Source organism: Arachis duranensis, chromosome 5, assembly GCF_000817695.3.
Source record: "Arachis duranensis cultivar V14167 chromosome 5, aradu.V14167.gnm2.J7QH, whole genome shotgun sequence".
In the NCBI taxonomy this organism is placed as follows: Eukaryota; Viridiplantae; Streptophyta; class Magnoliopsida; order Fabales; family Fabaceae; genus Arachis; species Arachis duranensis.
Genome location: NC_029776.3, coordinates 104,274,269 through 104,292,392, shown reverse-complemented (window position 1 = coordinate 104,292,392; position 18,124 = coordinate 104,274,269). Strand labels below are relative to the sequence as shown.

At 32.4% G+C, this 18,124-nt stretch overlaps 1 pseudogene; it reads right to left on the bottom strand.

Annotated features, from left to right (window-relative positions):
• Positions 1–4,648: 4,648 nt before the first annotated feature.
• Positions 4,649–7,145, bottom strand: LOC107491185 (1-aminocyclopropane-1-carboxylate oxidase homolog 1-like; annotated as a pseudogene).
• Positions 7,146–18,124: the final 10,979 nt, after the last annotated feature.

Genomic DNA, 18,124 nt, shown 5'->3' with positions numbered 1-18,124 from the left:
ATAATAGAATAGATAGAATAGATTATTTAGACATATGTTCTTTACTTCGTAATTTTTTTTATAATTTTATCTAGCATCAAGTAATATAAATTATAATAAATTATATTAATTATATAAATATTTAATAATCTAATCAAATTAATTAGTTGATATAATTAAGTCAGTGAAATAAATTGTATTGAATGAGTTAAAATAATTAAATTAAAAAATACTCTCTGAAACATACCATGTCAGCTTCATCATTAAGTACAGACATTTGATTTTTATATAATATAATTGATTGATGATTCAGAAGTAATTACTATTTTTATACACAATATCATAGATTTTCGGTTCAGTAAAACAAGTTAAAATAAGAAACTATATTAAGGTATATAATTTTTAATTAAGTTATACCATGGATAACAGGTTGATCATTATTAACTTTATCAACTACCTGCTAAAGAGGAGATTAAGTGATTAAGTGTAACCACTTATATGTCACACTAGTGTAAAGATTTACTTCATACATATTTTATACAGATATTTTTGTGATTAAAACTAGTAACATGTGTCATTTTTCCTTTTATTAGAGACAGTTCCAATATAAATGCAAAGACTGTAATTATAACATGGTACAACTATTTACAGATTATTAAATATTAATTACTAACTCCATTTGAAAATGGTTAAAGCAGATAAAAATTGTTAAAATTTATTATAGTCAAATCAATTTCCCGGTTGCATCACAAACTAGCAAGGAGATTTTTGTTAACAAAAAAAAAAGAAAAAAAAAGAGAAAAGAAACAAAAGAAAAAGGAAGGAAATCCTTACCAACAGAAGTGGCAAGTGTTGATTATTAAAAATTTAATATATAATTTTAAATATTTAAATTTAATAATTTTTAAATCAAAAAATTTTAATATGAAAATAATTTTAGAGTTATACTTCAACATGAGATTAAAAAGTATTATACCTCAATTTGATATTAGTAATTTTTTTAAAAATTTATTAATAAAGTTTGGATGACTAATGTATACTAGTTAACATGGACAAAAAATTACAACTGCACAATTATAAGAATTCATAACAATGAACAAAAAATTAGAGAGATAAGCACGGTGGATACAATTTGTTCTTAATGCATAAAATAATTTTTTTCTACAATGAAACCAGAAGCACTAATAATTTTTTCCTCCCCTAATTGGTTAGCTGCTAAGCTCTAAACATGTTAAGAAACCAAACTAATGAACCTCTAATACAACAACTTTAGAAATGTAACAATATAATCGGCAACAACAGCAGATCCCAGGTAATAGAATGTGGTGGTATACTGGTGTCTTTATTGACAATTTGAAATACACTAATTTCAACTTTTAAATGGACCTTTTTCTTCCCAAGCTTCTGTTCTAACTTTAACCCGTTCACCAATAAAGTGAATATATTTCCACTTGAGCCCATATCGTTTTGTAACAAATTTACTCTTTCTTTTTGGCCAAGTTTTCTAAAGGCATTTGCCACTCGTCTGACCGTATCTTCATCAAGTTTTACCTGCAACTCCTCCATGTCTGCAATATCTAACTTACAAATATGATAGCTCCATGTCAAAGCATAGAAGAATTAACATTATAATTGCTGAACAGCTTGCATCAAGGTATAGTAAGATTGATAGTACAATAAAAATATACCTCAATCATATTTTCTGGCAAATGATGATGATCATATAATGTGACCATTCTAGAAAACAATCTCTTTGAAACAGAACGTGTGTGAGCATGTACAATCATATTCCACAATGCCATTATTGATTGAATTGGGTGAGAAATTTGCCATGGCTAAAGAAGCTGATCCGAATCCAAAATTCTGAAATACAAATTACAAATTACATACAAAATCCAAAATTCAAAATCCAACCTTTAGAATGATTAATTCATATAATTCAGAATTTAAATCAAGAACACAGACTAATAAATAAATAAATAATTCAGCAACCAAAATCATGAAGCAGCAACTTATTTCATCATGAACAAATCCTGAACAGATACCAAATCATGAACAGCAACTCAAACAGAATTTTTTTGATGACCTCATCATGAATCCAGATAACAAATCATGAACAGATACCAAATCATGAATCCATCTAACAAAACATGAACACAGACTTAACAAATCATGAACAGAAAAATTATAAAATCAAGCACAGATAACAAATCATGAACAAATCACAAGCTAATAAATCATAAAATCAATCACAGAAAATTAGAAGGCAGCGAGGTGGAAAGAGAAGGCGATGATTAAACAGGAGGCGAGGTGGAAGCCAGAGTATTACCGGCGGCGAGTAAGGGCGACGATGGAGGAGGCGAGCTCGGCGACGACGATAGAGGAGAGGAGCTCGACGACGACGAAGAGGGGTTGTGGGACGGCGAAGAGGGGCTGTGGGATGTGGGATGCGGTGGTGATGGCGGTGGGATGCAGTGGTGATGGTGGTGGCTATGCAACGACGAAGAGGGCCTGCTCCATCGTGTGTGGCTATGCGATAGTAGGTCTGCTCGTGGTGGCTATGGTGTCTCTTGGGAGAGTGTGAGAGCTGAGAGTTGAGACTGAGATTAGGGTTCGTGGCTTCGTGCGTTTAGCCTTTTTTTTTTGTCAAAACAACGCCGTTTTGAAGTTTAATATCCAAACAAAAAACCGCTACAAAATCGGACGGTTTTTTCGGTTCACCGGTTAACTACCGATTTGACCGATTTTCTCACCAATTTTTTGTCAGGCAATTTCTGACCTTACCCGGACCGACTAGGTGATCGGAAACCGATTTTTCTGATTGAACCGGTCGGTCCGGTTCGGTTTTCAGAACCATGGTTGCACCCATTACGCGTCTGACCTATTGATGATATGTCATTCCATTACTGTTTTATGTAGTTAAAGCAAGTAGAACTCTGATCAAGCTATTGATAAAAACAAGAAAGCAAAAATGTTAGTATTATACAAATTCATAAAATGGTCAAAATAAGATAGTAATAACCACAAGACTACTAATTCACTAACCTACCTTAAAATCACTGGAAATGATGTCATAGAATGTTTCTAGTGGCACAATGTCTTCAAATTGGAGAATTGGAGCTGAAGCAGCAAGTGCCCCAATAGCAATATGAGGACTTGCGTTTCTATTTGAGATGATCCTCATTAACTCCAGGCCTCTCCGTTTATCAACTTCATTTCTTAACTGGCAAACTCAAAAGAGAAAAGTTAGTTCTGAGAAGCTCTTATATATGTTTTGTAATTATAATGCAACTGAAATACAGAGATTAAAAAAAATACCTCTTCTATAGCCTTGTTCTTGAGAGTTTCAGTTAATTTGAAGGTCTTGATTTGACCCTGACAAGTGGCCAATTCCTTGCTCTTTTCTGCAACATTCTCTACTATTTGAGCAAAATAAAAAGTAAAAATTCAGCACATAGAAAAGCACTACAATAAGCTATACGACGTTGTCCAAACTTTAAGCCTAATTGTCTATTATATATTTCAGTAACCACAAAATAAAAAATTGCAAAATCACCTAGTAGTTTGAATAATAAGTGTCCAACCATAACAAAAACTGCTTATTACATACATAAGAGTATATAAGACATAATACATTAACATCCCCCTTTTTGAAAGCTAATGTACATTTATAAGTGTCAAAACTATTTGAGTGGAATATTTACGAGTAACTCAAAACATAGAAATGGATTTGCAGAAACAGCTGTTTGAATGGCTCTTGCAACCCTCCAGATTTCATGTTGAGTTGCTGCTAAGTGCTAACCTTTCTCTTTCACTCATTGCCTTTGATGATCCCTGTTTGAATCAGCAGGGAAGAAATCTACCGAAATTTTTATAAAAATCTCTACATATTATGGTTATTTGCTTTTGAAGTTTTAATTTATATTGCCATATTGGTTTGTTTATGGATTGTTGATAGGTTTGTGCCGAACAACAACGCATGTACTTAAGAGATGACTAACGCCATCAAGCTGACTATCTCTGGCCCAGCTATAAAACAGCTATAAAAAGATCCACTCTAAGATTAGAGAGCAATGATTTAAAAAATGAGCGGTAATTAATTTTCTTTTAGTTTCAACTCTTTATAGCTAATTTATATCTTATATTTTGATTAACTAGTTTTAAAGTTTCTTTGTGCAACTATACTTTATTGTTTCATTGTATTTATTTAATTTACTTGATTTTTAATTTATATGAACATTTGATAATTTATTTTAAATAATAAATTTCTATTATTTATAAATTGGCCATTAATTATATAAAAAATAAATTTAAAAAAATAAAAGTGACTATTTATTATTTCACAATTTGTTTAAAATTAACATTATCTCAAATTTATCGAGAAAATAAACTGACGATAATAGTGCAAAAAATAATATATTGTAACGCTAACATTACTGTCGAAAAAATTCACTGCTAACCAAATGATTTTTCGAGTAGGTAATCCGCTACAAAATCCAACAATAATTATCGTTGAACGAATAAAATTTGACGGCAAATATTTACCAGTAAAGTTTATATTGCCCAATTTTTTCTGACGATAACTTAATTATCGTAAGATTTTGTTCATTTTTTCGACAAAAAATCAGATAGTATTTAAAATTTTTCTTATAGTGTCATCAGTTTAACATATATTAAATTTTGAAGGGACTTTTATTTAGATACAAGACATGAGAGTTTTTAAAATCGTAAACGTTGAATCTTTCACTCCAGCATCCCTCAAGAAAGTTTGTAATTAATATAGTTTCATACAGGAGTATCTTTAAATCTTGACGCTTTATAGTCTGAAGTGTTTTAGTGGAGAGGAGACATCGTAATCTAGCTTTGTGGTATACACCAGTTTAACCAACTCCGGCATTTTCATTTCCTTATAAATTGGAGGATTCTCTTTTGTCACCAACTCTTTTATTGGTCCATACATTCTTTGACATTCATCCTGAACATGTTGTCTCAAAGAGCATAAAACCGAAACTCGTGGACCTACTTTTTGAGCCACAACTCTGTGTTTAGCGCTCATAAACTTGTCATTTGTGATTAGCTGTAATCAGTACTAAAACATTAAATGGGTCACTTGAATAATTTAACTATTTGTTTTGTGGAATATTATATAACATAGTAATACATGATTAGATATTTGCTTAAAATAGAAATTAAATTCAATATATAAATATAAAGATTAAAGTACGTTTCTCTAATGTTTAATTTTTTTAATTTTTAATATGAGTTTTTTTATTTATATCAAAATTATTTCTATATATTTTTAATTTTATCTCTAACATTTTAAATAGAATTAACGTTCAGAATAATTTTGACATAAATAAAAATATTAAAAACAAAATTAAATAAAACAAATTTTTAAAAAAATTTAAAATTTATAAATGGTTAAAGATAAAAATATACTTTATTGTTAATATAAATCATTAAAAAAAAACAATGATAAAATTATAATCACCTGCATCATGTCACCAAGGATAATGATAAAAGCATCAGGAAAGGGAGTGATATCAAACCAATGGTTTTCATGAAAGACTTGAAGTCCACCAACTTGATCTTGTAGAAGAATAGTTACAAAGCCCATATCTGTATGAGCACTTAACCCCAAGTGAGTTCAGGCTCAGGGCAAGGAGGGTAATAATTTCCAACCATGAAAATCCCTTCACCACAATCTATGTCCTTGAGGTAATTGCCTTCTAGGCCTAATGCCTCCGAAAGCAATTCTAACAACGTCAGTGCCAATTTTTTGACATGATCTAAGTACTCAATTATTACATCTCTGCAAACAAATTAATCTCGCATATCATTGGAAACAAATAATTTTAACATTTTTTGTTTGTGTTTTTATTTTTTAAAATTTATTTTCTCTCTTATTTTTATTTTTTCTTATACAAAATTTTAAATAATAAAAATATAAAAAATGAAATAGAAAGGTAATTAACTTCTTCTAAACAAAAATCAAATCCATCACCTTATTTAAAGAAAAGAAATAGCTATTACTTAAATTAATTAAATTAATAGGTGAAAATTTATGTATAGTTATTTTTATAGGAATGATGCTAGGTAACTAATGACTTTTTTTTAAACAATATGAACAATCACCAATCAAATAAAAATACACTACACCTCCAAATTATCCATTTAAATCTTAATATTAGAATAACCATCCGTACACTAGTGAAATGAACATTTGATATATCTATTGTTCACATTGTTTAATATTTTTATTGTCTACATGTACTTTTCCTTTTTATAGAACATTAATAGTTGAAAGCATATCAAATTTTTTAATAATTTTTTATTATTAACTATTTTTTGAAATTTTTCACAATATCTTTCTAACTCGATAAGTCAAGGACTGGTTCGTCCTAAATCGGAAGTTCATTTAAAGATTTGCGGCCAATCATTAATTACTACATATTTAAACCTCTTAACACTTGTTTAAATGAACTAGTAAATTAATTACTTAACTAATTCGAATTAGTTCTTGACTACACACGCGAGTCTTTACCAAACTAATTAAACCAAGCTTAGAGTTATATACCTGCAAATTGAAGGGAGTTGGTGAGGGTCAAGGGGCCCTGGCGCCAATAAACAATAGAGGGTGTCCCTCCAATTAATCTCTGAAGTTGTATAAAAATTGAAGTTGGTGTTGTAGAACACTCTCTTTGTAATATCACGTGAATAGAATTTTCTCTTCACCTCAGCATCTTGCTCATGAAATTTACGCATCCCATCAAGCATTTCATCCAAAATACTCTGTGGAATTTTATGGTTGACCACTTGAAAGAACCCCCATTTCTCACCTGCATCTTTGACTTTCTGAACGATCTCATGGCGTGAATTACCTTCTTCGTGTAGTGATCCCAAATCAATAACTGGAATACTAACATTGGTAGCAGAGGAAGAAGAGGAAGAAGAAGAAACGTTGACTTTATGGTTATCATGAACGAATATCTTTGGTAACTTAGTCAAACCAGCATCAACAAGACCCTTCACACCATTTTTTGTTTCATCAAGAAGCTTTAATTCCTTGTTCCTATCATAACTTCCATCTTCATGATCTGCTTCCATCATGTTTCACTCAAGTTTTCAATAAAAATTATCTATTCAGTTAAGAACTTAATTCATGGTATCTACTATCTAGAAACCTCGCGTGTAATGTTATTTTTTCTGCCTTGCTTGCTTTAATGGTAATTATCATCAGAACTCAGAAGTCAACTTGGATAATTAAGACATATTATCAAATATTAAAATTGAATATTTTATTGCAACCAAAAATAGTTTTCGTTTATAGTTTATGAATCCGGGTTGGGGTGGGCGGCTACATGATTAGATGCACAAGTAATATAAAAATGCACAAGTTGAGCCAACCAATTTGAAATAATATATATAATGGTTTATGTGTGAAATCAATTTGTATGAAGCATCATCTAATTGAATGGAAGAAGAGCTTCTTGATTGCTATGCATTTTTGAAGAAGTGACAAACTTAACACACTAGTTTGTAACAAAAATACTATTTGTATATTAGAATAGATTTAGATAAAAGCGTTTAAAATATTTTTTTAAAGATAATTTTTAATAATTAAAATTTAATATATATAATCGATTAAATTGTGTTATTTTTGTTGAAATTAGACCAAAGAAATCAATTTAACTGAAAAATTGATAAACCAAATCTTGAATCAACATAAATTAATATTCTTTTTTTATAGAAACTAACTACAATACTCTTATTATAAAAATTGACTAAAATACTCTTATTATATATATACATATATAAATTTTAAAAATCTTAAATCCTAACCCTATGACAGCATAGAGAGAAAAAAAGATTAGAATTTAGAGTTCTCAAAATATATATAATAGAAGTATTTTAATCATTTTCTATAATAGGGGTATTGTAGTCATTTTTTATAAAAAAAATATTAATTTAGATCAGTTCAAAACTTAATTTACTGATTTTTTAGCTAAATTGATTTGTTTTAATATGTATTTATATTTTAACATATATTTTATACTGATAACTAATTTTAATGTATACGTAGCATAATAAAATATATAAATAGATTAAGAAAAATGGACAACCTTTCATTGCGTGAAACTATATATGTACACCGAATTTTTTTATATAAAATTAATAATTTAAATTATTAAATAATTTAATATATTTAATTAAATTATTATTTAAAAATTTTAATTATTAATTTTACATAAAACTAAAGACAATAGTATATAAATTTTTACTATTTTTCTGTGTTTAATTTTAATTTTTTGGATTGTTGAGTTAGAAAAATAAATAATATATTGATAATGATAACATACTGATTTGGGTTAATAATCCAATTGAATTTTTTTTTTCGGTTGAGAGTCGGGGTCCTGGGACCCAAAACTAAACAGCAGAGATAGAAATTAATTGGGGTAATGATACACCTCTGATGTCCTCATCTAAGCATTGCCTAATACTTGAAGGAGGCAAATCAAGAAAGATTAGCCCAAAGTCACAAATCAAGCTCTCCTTGGCCAAAAGATTTGCTACTCTGTTGCCTTCTCGGTAGGTGTGCTTGAGCATAACATCCCAATCTTGTCTTAGCAGTGCACCAATAAGTCGCACTAATTTTTTTGGATGTTTGCTTTTTTTCTGCTCTTGGGTGATCACTGTATAAGCTGCTAGGGAATCTAACTCGACTAGAATCTTCTTCAAACCCAATCGCCAGCCTACTCTAAGGCCATGAAACACTGCCCAGAGTTCCGCTTGAAAGGCTGAGCAACACCTAAGATTGACCATATACCCTGCAATCCAAACTCCCTCTTCGCTTCTAAATAAACCTCCACAACCTGCATGTCCTGGATTTTCGGATGAGGCTCCATCTGTGTTGAGTTTTATCCACCCACTTGGAGGGGGTGTCCAAGCTATTTGAGCTTCTACTCTCCTTCTTGTGCTCCCTGTCATGAAACTGGCTTTGTTAAAAGCTGTGGTTATCTCATGGGCATATGGAAGGATGTTGAAGGAAGCATTCTGAGGCCTTTTAAACGGTGGAGAAAATAATTCTTTGTTTCGCCATTTCCAAATCATCCAAGTGGTTGTCATGAAGATGGTCAACCATTTGATTTGGCTATTTTGTCCAATTTTCGCTACTAAATTCCAGCGAAACCAGACATCAAAGGGAGCTCTAAAAAAATAACTCAACTTAGAAGGATGAATGAGTTGCGTCCAAAGCTTAGACGCTGCAGGACAGTCACGGATCACATGCTCCATCGTCTCGGAAACACCCGCACACCGATGACAATCTGGAGGAGAGCCAAAGAGTCTTGCCTTCCTGGTTGAGATCATAATTCTCTTATGGGCAGCCAACCAATTAAATATTTTGATTCGTTGAGGTCCCGACCATTTTCAAATCAGGTTCCAGGTTACATCTACAACACCAGGTCGATTTGCTATGGCGTGATATGCACTAGCCACAGTGAAGTCTCCATCTTGTGTTAAATTCCAAAAAATTCTGTCTGCCTTCAACACATTGTTTGGGGCTAGTATAACTCTAATTTTGTTTAGATCTGCTTGAGGTAAGAATACCCGAAGCCTGTCCAAATCCCAATCACCATCACTATTCACATAATTAACCACTCTACAGTTTCTTTCTTCATTACATAAGGGTGCAATTACCCTTTCTTCCAAAGGTAGGCAGTTTCTCATCCACTTATCACCCCAAAAATTTATGCTTTCTCTATTTCCTACATTGAATGTTATATGTTGTCTAAATTGCTTCCATGACTTAGCCAGATCCTTCCAAAGCAGAGAATCCGTTGCTGCCACAGGAAATTCATTGAGAAGGTTCTTGCCTCTTCCATACTTACTATATAAAACATCAATCCATAGCTCATCTTGTTCATTAATTAATCTCCAAAGAATCTTGCACATAAAGGCTTCATTCATGTGGGTGAGTTTGCGAAAGCCTAGGCCTCCTTCACATTTTGGCTTGCACAGAGTGTTCCAACTCATAGCGTGAATTTTGCGAGTATTTTGATCCTCTCCCCAAATAAAATTTTGTTGAAGCTTTTCAACCTCATATATGATTCCTTTGGGTATTCTTGAGTGCATCATGTCGAAATTGAGTATTGGAGCTAGCACCGTTTGTGCTAAAGTTAACCTGCCTGCGAAGGATAGGCAGCTAGCTTTCCATCCCCCCAGCTTGTTGTTGACTCTATCTAGGACATGCTTATAGTTATCTCTGGCTCTTCCCTTGCCTTGGATCACATCACCTAAGTACCTTCCAATACATTTGGTTTCCTTATAGCCACTCATGTCACACAATCTGCTCCTCATGTTATTTTCCACCTTACTAGAAAAAAGATGGAAGTCTTGTTGGTATTTATTTTGAGCCCTGATGCTTCACCAAAAAGTTTAAGAGTGTCCACAATCATATGCATTTGAGCACTGTTCGCTTCCGCAAATAAAAGAAGATCATCCGCAAAAAGAAGATGTGAGATGTAGGGACCATCCCTCCCCGCCTTCATTGGACACCAATCACCATTTCTTACCCTATCCTCTATTAAATGGGATAGCTTGTCCATAGCTATAACAAAGAGATAGGGTGAAATCGGGTCCCCTTGCCTAATTCCCCGAGAAGGGTTGAACTGATCTGTTTTGCACCAATTCCAAAGAAGGCTGTATGATACTGACCTCACACAAGACATAATGATTCTACACGTCTGAATTGGAATATTGAATTCTATTAAGCAGTTTTCAATAAAATTCCAATTAAGCCGGTCATAAGCTTTCTCAAAGTCTATCTTGATGGCCATAAATTGCTTTCTTCCTTTCATCCGTCTCATAAAGTGCACCATCTCCTTAGCTATAATTATGTTATCATGAATTATCCTTCCCGGAACAAAACTGGATTGGTTCAGAGCTATTCTTCCTTGGAGGGTAGGTTTGATTCTTTCCACCAAGATTTTTGTGAGGCATTTATACACCACATTGCACAACGCAATTGGTCTGAATTGGGTGAGACATTCCGGTTGTTTGCTCTTTGGAATGAAAGCTATTAAAGTGTTGTTGACCCCCTGAATCAAAGTAGGATCCCTCCATAGGCTTTGAATAAACTGAAAAAAAGAATTTCCAACTGTTTCCCAATGCTCCTTGAAGAAAAGGGCTGGAAATCCATCTTCCCCAGGTGCCTTTAAAGAACCAATGCCAAATAAGGCTCCTTTAATTCATCGTACGTCAAGGACTTCAACATATTTCTTCTATGCACCTCATCCATTGGTGGATATGAAAGATTAGAAGAAAGAGGGGATCTCCCAAAGTTATCCTCCTTATATAGATCAATAAAAAATTTGCAAGCAGCGCCTTTTAAAACATCTTGATTGTCACACCAAATACCATTTGCAATTCTAAGTTTGAGAATTTTATTTCTTCTTCTCCTCACAAGAGTTTTTGTGTGGTAAAACTTGGTGTTTCTATCTCCTTCAACCAGCCACTGTTGTCTCGACTTCTGCATCCAGAAGACTTCTTCTCTATTCAGAATCTCCTCTAGTTCTCCTTCCAGTCTTTGTTCCAAGTTTTCTAAGAAAGAATTTTTGCCATAATTGGGGAATTTTTGAATACCCACAATTCGATTCAGTAGTCTCCTTTTTTCCTTAAAAATGTGGCCAAATTTTTCCTTGTTCCATATCTGTAGCTCATCAGACAACATACATAAGGCTTGGGGCGTCGGGAGGGCATTTTTCCACATCTTATTAATGAAATCAGCAAACTCTGGATGTGTTTCCCACATTGCTTCAAACCTAAAAGGTTTAACACCTTTATCAGTTCGGGAAGGCTTCAAGTTAACCAACAGAGGATGATGATCGGAGTTGACTCTAGGAAGAACTGAAACATAGGCTTCTGGGAAGAGAGTTCTCCATTGTGCATTTGCAAGTGTCCTATCTAATCTCTTAAAAACTCTGTCCATGCCTTCTCTGACTCCCCCTTTCCATGTAAATTTGGAGCCAACAAATCCCAAATCCAAAAGCTGACAATCGTTAATCCATCTCCTGAAACGACTGCAAGCATGTCTGTTTACAGCGGTTCCACCTTTTTTCTCTGTGGTCTCTGCTATTTCGTTAAAATCCCCTACCAACATCCAGGGACCAACTATATTAGCAGCCATTTCAGAAATTTTATTTTTAAAAATTCTCCTTGTATCCTCCTGAGGGCTAGCATAAACTGCAGAAAGCGACCATCTACCTTTATCACTGTCAATAATTTCTAATTGAACAAATTGAGGGTGGGAGCAAACAATACTAATATCTAAATTGGCATTTTTCCAAAGGGCCCATATTCCCCCAACAAAACCCACTGCTTCTTCTCTATGAGAGAAAGAAAAACCCAGCTCTTTAACAACATTTTCCGCTTTCTGACCACTACACTTAGTTTCATATAGAAGCACAATGTCTGGCTTATATTGCCTGCAGAGCTCTTTCAACGTGTTTATAGTGGCTTTGTTGGCCACTCCTCTAATATTCCATGATAATAAAATCATAAATAACTAGAACAAATAGAGGGAACATCACCGCTTAAGAAGACAAAGGCTCCTTAGACACACTGCATGTCCTTCTCCCTCAGAGGGGTTCCTTCCTGGATCTGGTCAACTCTAATCTCTTCTTTTTCTTCATATTTTTTCATCACCTGAATTAATATTTCTGTCTCCATTGACCCAAATTCTGGAGGTTTTGGGTCAGGTGGATCCACACAAGTGATAGGAACTTCTTGGGAGAAGTTTGGACTAATCGGGTTTTGAGAAACCCAATTTTCTTGGTGTCTACTCACTTGATTTTCGATGCATGTGGTCTCATTCATAAAGAATTGTGGGGTGGATTGTGTTTGGCTAACTTGGGAAGAAAGAAGCTTTGTATGGACTGGATGGTGACACTGGTTGGGTTGAATAGATTGGGTATTTTGTTGGGTTTGGGTGGACATGTGGGTTTTGTCAGATGGGAGGCTTTTGGGGTCAACATTCATTGGGCTTCCATTAGCAGTAGGAGTTTTTGAGTTTAGCAGACTAGATGGGCCATCTTGCTTTTTTGGAGCGCTAGCAGAAATGGGCTTGGGAGTGGCTGACAGGGTCTTGTTATGGCTCTTCTTTTGCTGTGTGAAAAATTTACTCTTGTCTTTACCTGTAGATGTGGCATTGGCAATAGAAGCTTCCACGATTTCATCACCCTGCTGCACATTAGATTCCCCATTCACCAACATGGCAAATTTTGAAGGAATTCCCCCCTCGACAACTATATTTTCCTTTCTTTTTTCACCTTCACCACTACTTGTACCTTCACCTCCTCCCCTTGCAGATTTCTTGCCACGTGTTGTCCCTTGTACTAGTATCCATGGACCATAATTATCCTCAGATTCTTGTATGACTTCTTTAACCTTGTGATTTTCTGGAATTCCCTTATTGCCCCCTTCTTCCTCCTCCCTTACAGCTGACTGAGGATTTTGCCTCTGCTCAGTCTCCTTCTTCCTCAATTCCGAGCATTCTGATTTTTTATGGCCAATTATTCTACAGTGGAAACAAACCTGATGAATTCCTTCATATTCCACATTGTAAGTAACCCCGTTAATTTGGTATTGAGAGGTCAAGGGTTTCTCCATCTCCACCTATACACACAACCGCGCAAATCTGCCCCTTGCTACTTGAGCAGTGTTCACATCCACTTTCAGAGTTCTTCCCACAATATTTCCTATCTTTTCTAGAATTCTTTTATTGTAATACTCAATAGCTAGACCAGGAAGGCGGATCCAAACTGCAATTTTTTCAATGGAAGTTAGAAAATGATTGAATTCTGGCTGCCATAACCGAATAGTTAAATAGTGGTCAAAAATTTTCCATGGCCCCTCAGTAATAGCAAAATCTAGGTCCTCCGAGTTATAGAAATGAACCAGAAAAAAATCATTGCCTAAATCAATCACATCCAAGCTTCCTTGTTTCCCCCACATTGCTTCTAATCTGCGTTTTAAAACAGGCAAAGAAATTTTTCTTCCCAACAATTTCACTATCAAAGAGTCCCACCAATAGCTCCTGAGTTCTCTCTGCATGTCTTCTCCAATAATCAAATTGTATATACCTTCCGTTGTTTTCTCAACTCTGACCTCAATCTCTTCATCCTCTGAATCTGACTCTGTTACCTTTTCTTTAGCTTTCTTTTCCTCCTCATCAGTCCTCTTTGTAGTGCTACCGTTCCTCACAATTGTCGCAAAGGATAGGGCTCCTCCCGGTGCACCAAAATCATGTCGCTGACCGTCTGTAACTGGTTGCGGGCTGCACACCACCACTTCCACACCGTTTTCCATCTCTTCTGCCTCCATCCATTCCTCCACTCTGGGAACATTGGCCATGTCTCCTGAGTATTCATCTCCTTCCCCTGACTTTCTCACCTTCTTTCCTAATCTATGTAGAATCTCGCCTTCCTTCCGCATTTTCTCCCTTGGATCATGTCGACGGGAGGTCCCTCCCCGAACGAAGCCACCACACATGGCTGCTTCACTTTCACACGGAGACACAAGAAAACCTAGGCTTTCAGAAAGAAAACAAGAACATTAATATGACTTTTTTATAAGTCAAAAACTTACATCCAAGTGAATTTTTGATGAAGTGGTTCAAGTGTATAAACCCAAATGATTATTGTTGCAGCCCAAATAAATAAGACTAAGTTTTTAGGGATGATGAATGAGATGGAATCAAACCAAGCCGAATACCAATCAAGCATAAGAGAAGTAATTCTAAGCCTTGCTAAGTTCACTTCCGATAATGCATTAGAGAATAAAGAGGCTTCATCTTTTTCGTTCTAATAAAGGGGTTTTATTTTATTATGTATACAGACTGGTCTTTTCACTAATATGTGAATGTTTATTTAGGTCATATCATTTTGATGAACGAAATAAAGCAGCACGCGATAAAAGTGACGAAGACACGAGGCAGCGACGTGAAGGTAAGGACAGAAGTGCAGTGTGGAACAGTAGCGAAACAAGATAGAAGTGCAGTGTGAAACAGTAGCGAAACAAGATATCTAGTTCAGCGACGGTGCGACGTTATGGAGGGGAGAAGAAAGCGTGCAACGACAGCATCACTTGCAGGAAAAATAGAGACGGCACGGCAGATGGAAGAAGAAGGTGCAGCGACTATGTTAGTTGCAGGAAACACAGGGACAGTGTAACGCATGGAAGAAGAAGATGTAGCAGTAATGCAGCGTGTTACTTTTTCAGACGATAGCAACAAAGGTGAAGTGTATTGGCCGGTAACGATAAAAAAAAGAAGTGAAACAGTTATAATAAAAAGAGAAAAAAATAGAAAATAAAAGACTAGAGTTATGATGAATAAATATAGTAAAATATTTTTTATTTTAATAAATCTAAAATACAATCAATTATTTACATTGTTTACACCTCATGATCTATCCACCAGAACTCATATGAAAACACATAAGTCTGGTTGAACCTATTTTTTAAAGTAATGTTATATGAAAATATATTTAAATAGATAATGTTAAGAACTTAAGATATTAATATGTATTATTTTCAAAAAATTAACTAAATATGTTAAATTATTTAATATTTTTTTATTATTATCTTTGTTTAATTTAAAAATATATTTTTTTGAAGAGTTATATAAACAAAATGTTAAAAGTGATTTATCACCTTTATCATATATGAGACGACATCACAACTATTTTTTGAAAATGGTGTGATACACATGTCTTATTGGAAATAAAAATAAAAAATAATATTATTAAAAAATAAAATATGTTATTAAAATGAGAAATTATAGTTACCATATTTTTTGTTATATTACTAAGTGTATGGTATAAAATTCAACTTTTAATTAATATTAAAAATAAAAAACATACACAAAAATAATACAATAATAATAGTATTTTTTTAATGAAAATTTTCGTAGAGATTGAACTGAAAAAATAAAAAGAAATTGAAAGCCTTGTTTATTGGGCGACAATAGATGATCCTCAGTGGGTTTCAGATATGAGTTTCCATGCTTTTATTAAGGCTTTCACCATTATTAATTTGAAAATAATAATATAAAATTGTGTGTGTGAAATCAATTGGTGTGAAAAGCGAATGAAATTTTTCATCTATTCTAAATTATTTTATAAAAAATACCTTTATTATAATTATATTATTATATTATAATTAATATTTAATGAATAATATATAATTATACTAATTTAGGAACATATCTTCATTATAATTATATCAAATCAATATTTAATGTACTATTAAATTACTTATCAATTATAATGCGTAATTACTGTACATAATAAAAAATTGCCTTAATAATAAGTAATTTACATATTTATTTTTGTTTTACTAAAGTCTATAAATAGTGTTTTTCTATGGTACATGAATCTAAATTTGAGAGTCAGCTCATAATTTTATATTTAGTATTTTTTTTACTACTTCGTAGAATAAGAATGTATTTTTCGTTTTTTTATTGAAGTTTATCATTTTAAGGTACAATTTATAATTTTTTATAATATTTTTCATATACTCATTCTATTATATTATTCATTTAATAATTTATTAATTGTTGTTACTCTAAGTTATTCTTATCGTCTAATGTTCCAGTTCGATTGTCTTTTACCACAATCGTTTACAATGCATCACATCCATGAAATACCTCATCGAGTTGTCTTCACTAATTCAGGTTCCAACTACATGGATGTAAGCGTTCAAAGAAGGAGCAATAATCTCTACTTTACCGAAGGATGGTTAGATCTACTCACCTATTATGACCAACCTAATAGAATGTGGTTAAAGTTAGCTTTCTTGGGAGGAGCTCAATTTTTTATTGAGGAATTGCATCCACGAAATTTTATAGGGCAAGTTCAAGTTCCATCCCCTCCATGCTTTTTACGTCTGCCCGAAAATATTCAAAGTGGAGCACATAATGAGATTGAATTCTCTCAATTTAAGTTCAATTTTGCTAAATTCGTGACAAACTCGGATATGCAATTTCAACGATTGGTAATATATTTAAATTTTCTTATTTTAAGTTGTTCATTATTAGAATAATTTTATAACATATTGTGATTTTTTTCAGAAATTACCAGCTTTTTTTTGCATGCATGCAATGCCATTGAGAGGAATAAGGGTTAGTTTGGTTTCTCGGGGTGGCAATTCTATACCTTATCGCATTGTATGGATAGCGGATGATGAAGCTTATTTAACAAGAGGATGGTTTGAATTTGCACGAATTCTAAATGTTAATATTTACGATGTTATTTCAGTAGGTTATCGTTACGAGAATGACTCTATATTATACGTGACTAAGAACTAGAGTAGATTCAATATTGTTTAAGTAATTTGGTTTTAATATTAGTATTTGATTAAATTATAATTAGAAAATTTTAAATTATTGCCTCAATTTATATATTATAAGTATTTTTCGTGGATGTACTATTTTTAAATAATTTAATAATTAATAAAATGAAGTGGTGCCAGATATATTATTTAAGTTTGTTTTTATCCTTTATTTCTTTATTTGAATTTTCATTATATTTGACAAAATATCTCTACATAAATATATAATTTTCGTTGACATAAACACAATTTAGTTGCCAATAAAAACCGATTTTGTCTATAAAAAATAATAAAACATGTATCTTTTGATATTATATTAATATAGTAAGTAGACATTATGATATAATAATATTTTTAATTGTATTATAATTAGCTCATAAATAATGTATGATTATATTATTTTAGGAAACTTTTTTTATTATAATTATATCAAATCAATATTTAATTATGATAAAATATGTTAATTATAATTATATCATAAAATTATAATAATTACGATAGTTATGTTATATATTTTAATCATTTATGTAAGTAAATAAACTAGAAAACAATCAAATCAAATCATGAAAGTAAATAAATAATATAGAATAATATTATACATTTAATTGTATTATAATTAGCTCATGAATAATGTATGATTATATTATTTTAGGAAACTTTTTTTATTATAATTATATCAAATCAATATTTAATTATGATAAAATATGTTAATTATAATTATATCATAAAATTATAATAATTACAATAGTTATGTTAT